Below are 6,630 nucleotides of genomic sequence, written 5' to 3'. Positions count from 1 at the left end.
CCCATGCCGCCCCGCCTCGACGTCCAACGCAGAGCCGTGCAAGGCCACCAACACAGCCCCAGCCACCGGCAAGGAGTGCCCACCAAGACCGCCGCTAACCCCTGAGGAAGCTCATAGGGGAGTCCAACCGCGCTGTCGTCGCCGCCCAGCCGGTGGGACGCCTTGAAACCGAGCAGCCCACCCACCTGCCACCGCGGCTGCGCTTCCGCCCCGCCGGTGCTCGTGGGAGGGGAGGGAGGGGCGCGATTTTCTTTCCAACTTCCAAATTCCTAGGATAATACTTTGGTGGATAGGGTCTGATGTGTTCCGTTATTGGGTTAGAGCTCTGAGTGTTAAGTATTGGTCCAGCAACTACTTTGATCACAGGATTTAACATATTTTAGATTAGTCCACATACTAATTTGATTCAAAATTTATTTTTTTTCGCTTTCATTCCATTAAATCATGTATACATTTGTCGATCCTGTGTCAACAGCATATATATAGCTGATGGTAGTGAACTAATTGTGAAACCCGATCTAGTGTTAAATATTCTTAGGGTTGCAAAATACAAGGATAAGAGCTGAATTGGCGTGTTGAATTATAGGTAATATGAAACTTTGCTCATCCAAACAAAGAGCCGAGCTTTTCAAGATTTTGACTTATAAATAGCTAAAGCTGAATTTGGATATTAGTGCCTCCAATGGAATAAGAACTTTTCTACGGAAGTACCACAATATCAATACCAGTCGCCCAATATGGTTCTTGACAGTTGACGTTGGGTTACAAATTGAGCATATTAACATATTTAGAATTTAACTGATCTATATACAAAATGCAAATAGGATAAAGTAACATTATAAAATGACCGGACATGTAATAATGATTAACTAGCATATGTACACCACATTTTCAATTTTTGTGGGTGAATAAGATCATGCACTGTGTACGTGTCCAGACTTGTGATGCTACAGGGTTGTTAGTACTTACTTTTACCCGCAAAAAAAATGTTAGTACTTACTGGAAGGTGGTGGAGTCCCACAGACGAACTAACCCGTCCCGTGAACCTGTAATTAGTATTGATAGATCTGGATGGTAACAGGCAATCTTAACAACATCCATATGCCCTTTCAGTGTCTGAACACACCTCCCTGTCTCGCAGTCCCAGATCTGACTCCACAAGGAGAAAAACTTAATATTGAATAAAATATTCTGTACATACGATAAAGGGCTAGTCTATTCTTCGATGGATATGCCATACCTTGGCAGTTTTGTCTTGTGAACCGGTGATCAAGTGTAGCTTATCACCCAGATGGAAGTAATCCAAACACACCACCAAACCAGAATGCCCAGACAATACGCGCCTACATTCACCGGAATGCAGGTTCCAAATCTGCAGTTTCAAGCAAATACATGTATCAGGAAAACAGAGATTGATCGGAATGTTTGTTTAACCAACACACGTACATAAACCTAAACAAACCTTTATTGTTTTGTCTTGAGCACTAGCAAACATATCAGTGTCCTTTGGGTTAAACACGACTTGCTCCACAGAAAGGCTTTTGGCACGAAATGTTTTCATTAACTGCGAGTCATTTCCATAGTCGTTAAACTCAACAAGCTCTACAGGAATGCTTTTGGCATGAACTGTTTTCATTAGCTCCCAGTTATTTTCATAATTCCAGATCAAAATTTTGCCATCTTGGAATGCTGACAGCACATAAGGCTCAGTTGCATGAACAGCCAAAGAATTGACAGATTTTGATGAAGGTTCAGTTGTATGAACAGCCAAAGAATTGACAGATGTTGATGAAGGCTCAGTTGCATGAACAGCCAAAGAATTGACAGATTTTGTGGATCGTTGCAGAACTCGGATTTTCTTTACTGGATTGTAACTGTACACATAGATGAGTCCACTAGAACAACCCGCCATAATCCACTGCTTGGATGCTATAAATTTAGCCGAAGTAACTGCAATCGAAGTGATATTAGGGTAAAAAAAACCTGTCTTCTAAAAAAGTGATAAAACAACACTGTTAAAAGCCAGAAGCATGCCTTCTCTCCCCTTGATAGCAATAGGTTTAGATTCCTGCAGGGATATTGGCACTTATTAATTGATCAGTCCTTGTATACAAATGCATTTTTTGTTTCACTTTGGGGAATGATAATTCAAGAAAACTAAATACACAAGAACTTAGTGTAGCGCAGTTATTTAGGATTAGTTATCTTGCCAACTGCTAGCAGCAACATGCATTATTGTATAATATGTTAACCCGATAGATTTTTACACATATAGTTGCGATACTAGCTATCCATATATCACAAACAAATTGCACATTTCCTACATGCAGGTGAAATCTTCCAAAATACAGGAATTCATTCTAGTACACCCTCTGTCCCGACTTAAGTGTCTCAACCTTATTTTGGGACGGAGGGAGTATATGGTATTAACTATGTGCATAGTACTTGCCTGTGTCTTATAGTTCCATATATGAACGTGGTAATCTCCCTGAGTCGTCATTATCCTGTGATGTCAGTAAAGAAATTTCTTACAAATATCATCATATGCGAGCAACAAGCTCATATTGTGCAATTTCTTCGGAAAACGTGCACTCACCATGGCTTTGTTGGATGCACATCTAAGGTCCATGGTAACCTAACTTTTGGTATGATCTTATCACAAACACCCAACAGTACGGTTAAAAACACATCAAAATTGTGCATATATTGATACATACAAAAATTAGGCAAAGGTTGGACATACCTGCGAGGCTACAGAAACAACACCCAACTCCACCTCATGCACAAATCGACCTGTCTTTGGTTTGAACATGTCATAAGTGACATCTGTGGCATCTAAACCCTCGACCACGACGATGCCATTCACAAAGACTACCTCCTCGGGTGTGAGGTCTGCTGGCACCCAGGCATGTGCAACTCTTGTTACAACAACATGTACTGTCGCATTTGGTGATAGAACTCCTTTGGTAGGCAATGCATTGTAGTCCGCTCTATTACTCGATGACCATATACTGAAAGCTACATGGCGATCACTAATATTGCTTATCTTCAGTGGGCTTGACACCTCTTGGACAACTGGGAACCGCAACTCTAGGGGCTCAACTTGGATCAGTGCATTTGAGGTAGTTGATGTGCTTGTCTATAACATAATGAGAAGAAAGCGCTGGATTAATGGGAGCCGGATACATATGCAATCCAAGAACTTTAGTTCACAATAACACAACTAAGTATTCAGTTGCTAATTTTAATTTATGTGGAAATTTTCAAGTATTTGTGGATAAATTAACCATCTGGAGTTCACTTTTGGGCACATAGCAGCCATGAAAAATGTAATATAGGACTCCTCTTATACTCTTAGGTGTGTGTTTATGTGTCTGTGAGTGTGTCTGCACTTCAAATGATTGTGTTAAGATTATGTAACGATAAACATGAATGATGTCTATCAAGTTAATAAAACTATACTGTAATCTATAAGCACGAATCCTCCAATCATAAATATATTTGGTTTCACATAACTTATTGTTTTTCTTCATCGCAAAAAAAAACTTACTTTTTTTCTGAAGCAGTTACCAGTAATGAGGAGAGTATCCCCACTTGTATTACTAAAAAAGTGATTACACTTGCACAAGGGAGCATGGGAGGAAAGTTCGCAAAGACATAGTGAGTAGTGAGTATCATGTCATCCAGGTTTCTAACCAGTGAATTCAAGAAAAAAAGAGAGGATAAAACTTGACCTAAGAAGAAAAAGAAATGCCAAGAGAAGGCCTGACATCTATCTATGCTATGCAAAGTGACCCCTGTGGAGGCTTCCTCATCACAATCGAGTAAGTTCACTGACTATGGTTTCGGGTTTCAGTCCAAAATCTCAGTGAATTTTGGTGGGATCTGAAACAATTTATCCTTAAAAAAAGGATTTACATATATATTTTGACAAATGTTTCCTACCACCCAGTGGTAGTTACCACCACGTGAGTTTTGTATGTTGTATGTAGTATCTGTCAAAATCAAGAGTACATATGTGTAGTATGTAGCATATACGGATATTTGGGTAGTATATATCCCACCTTTTAGAATATTGTTTTATAGGAACATATATGAAGGTATTTTCAAAATATACTAAAAACTATGAACTCAAATGCAATTTTTTCATATAACTCAGTTTGATAAATCTTAGATATAGTATATGAACATACTTAGAATGATAAAGTACTATATATAGTAACACATGGTAGTATATGAGATAGGAGAGGGTAACTACCACCGGGTATATATATATATAAGATTTTCGGTGGAATCCAACACATAACGTCAACTATACCAGTGTTGGTGGCATACCACCGCAATACCAATGATTTCATGTCTAAAAAGCAATAGATTAACTAGATAAGGAATTTGAAAATTTTAAAAATTCCTGGAAATTTTCTATTTGGGATTCAGTTGGAGACATGTGCAATTCACCGAGTTTCTGTCATTTCGTTTGGGCCCAAAGTTTTTTTTATATTATGATACACACAACCTTGACTGTGGCCAGTTATACATATATCAGAGGTGGTTACGCCATAGACCTGCTTATAGTATGTATCACCCTATACTTAGTCGGCCCAAACTCCCGGTACCATCCATCCTGATCGATTCTCTTCTAACTCCAAAATGTCTTTCGTTGCCCCTCTCTCCACCGTCACTCTCCACTGTCAGGGTTCCCTTGGGAGTATCATGTACGAAATTTGCAGGTTATATTATGAACCTCCTAAAAGCAAAACAATAAGTGCGTAGTATGAATGGAAGTATAAAGAAAAACAGAGAATGATTGGCATAGTCTGTCTGTCATCATATACATCACGTAATAGGGCCAGCCCAATTTCTCAACATCATGCATTCATAAATGTGGTTAGCAGCTTTGTAAGTTCATTTTAGCAAGCTTACCTCAGAAATTGTGTCAATATCCATGATTGATATTTCACCATCCTGTTGAATTACAACCCTACAGGATAAAAAGACTAGTTTACAAGTCTGGTGTAATAGAAAGTGATAGCTGTTCTAGAAAGCTGGTAATCTATATTGCCATAATGCGTTTACATACTGAGAGTAAGTGTTGGAAATAATCTTAAGTCGGGAAAATTTCATGTTGTGAAATAAGAGTCAGTATGCTAGCCGAGTCCTAGAGTCTCACGTAGCAAAGTTGGATTAGCAAGCACAGTACTAGCCAAGAATTCAAACTACTTTGATTAGGTGTTGTGCTTTGGACAGAATCAAAGATCTAGTCGGTTCAGTGCCTTGTGTGCTTATGTATTTAGCTAGCTGCTGGTTACCGTGTACGAGTAGATAGTCTGCGTCAGTGTTGTAGCTGTGTTAGTATTTTCTAGTAAGTACTTGAATAAGGAACAGAGTCGGTTTTTTAGCCAGGACCTTGCTCGCGTGTATATAAGCACATGATCATGTCATAAGCTGTAACACCGAGAATTCAGAACAGAAATGAATTAAAAAGAAGGGATATATACGCCATGTCCAGCTAATATGGTTATGTTCGCTTTGTATCAATAATAATAATCTTAGGCATAGGCAGTCCAAAAAAATATACAAGATAGGATAATGTCAATTACCTATTTGACCCCATCAAACATATACTCCGAACAGGTCCACCGCAACCAATGTTAAATATTCTCTCAAGCCTGAGAACAAACCAATCAGTTACAAATTTCACAAAAATGTTATTATCCCATGGGGAAACTTTCAATAAGGAGAACAAATGTAAAATAGGCACAGATGAACATTTAGTGCAACAACTTCTGACAACATTAGTTGACTAATATCTCATAATGCCGTATTTCAGTGATTACTTACCTGAAACTAGAACAGCTCCACAAATGAACAGTACCATCTTCTGAACCTGTAGTTAAATATGGACTATCTGGAAGAGAAATGACAGAAACAACTGGCGACATGAAAACATCCATTGTATGAACACACGTCTTTTCCTGCAAGCCCCATATCTTAATTGGCAAAAACAAAAGCATGGATTACTAGAAATGTTATGCGTGTAGTGTACTACAGTACTCCCTCTGTCCCATAATATAAGACGTTTTTGCAAGCTAAAACAACTTGCAAAAACATCTTATATTGTGGGACGGAGGGAGTATATTTTAATGAAGTGGCATACATATGTACCTTGGCAGTACAGTCTTGAGAGCCAGTAATCAAATATTGTTGACCTTCACCTGTGAAGAACTCCAGGCAGTTCACTTTGTCCGAATGGCCATGCAGAGTATACTCAGATGTGGAAGAATTAAGTCTCCAAAGCTGAACAACAAAAAAGCATACGAATTCGAAGTCAATGTCTAGAAGCAAATTAAACTTACCTTCATATACTGTCAATACTGTGTGTGTGTGAGAGAGAGAGAAAACTCAAACCTTTATTGTGTGATCACTTGAAGCACTAGCAAAAGTGTTGGTGTCTTTTGGATTAAATGCTACTTGACGTATGGAATCAGAGTGTTCCCTCTCAAATGTTTGTATGCACGTCCAATCTTTCTCCCAGTCCCAAAGTTTCATTTCTTCAAAAGTCGAGAGCACATACGGTTTGGTTGGATGGACGATCAGCGCTCTCGACAAGTAAATACCAGTGTCTCTAAT

Source organism: Triticum dicoccoides, chromosome 4A, assembly GCF_002162155.2.
Source record: "Triticum dicoccoides isolate Atlit2015 ecotype Zavitan chromosome 4A, WEW_v2.0, whole genome shotgun sequence".
In the NCBI taxonomy this organism is placed as follows: Eukaryota; Viridiplantae; Streptophyta; class Magnoliopsida; order Poales; family Poaceae; genus Triticum; species Triticum dicoccoides.
This window is presented reverse-complemented; position numbering follows the sequence as displayed.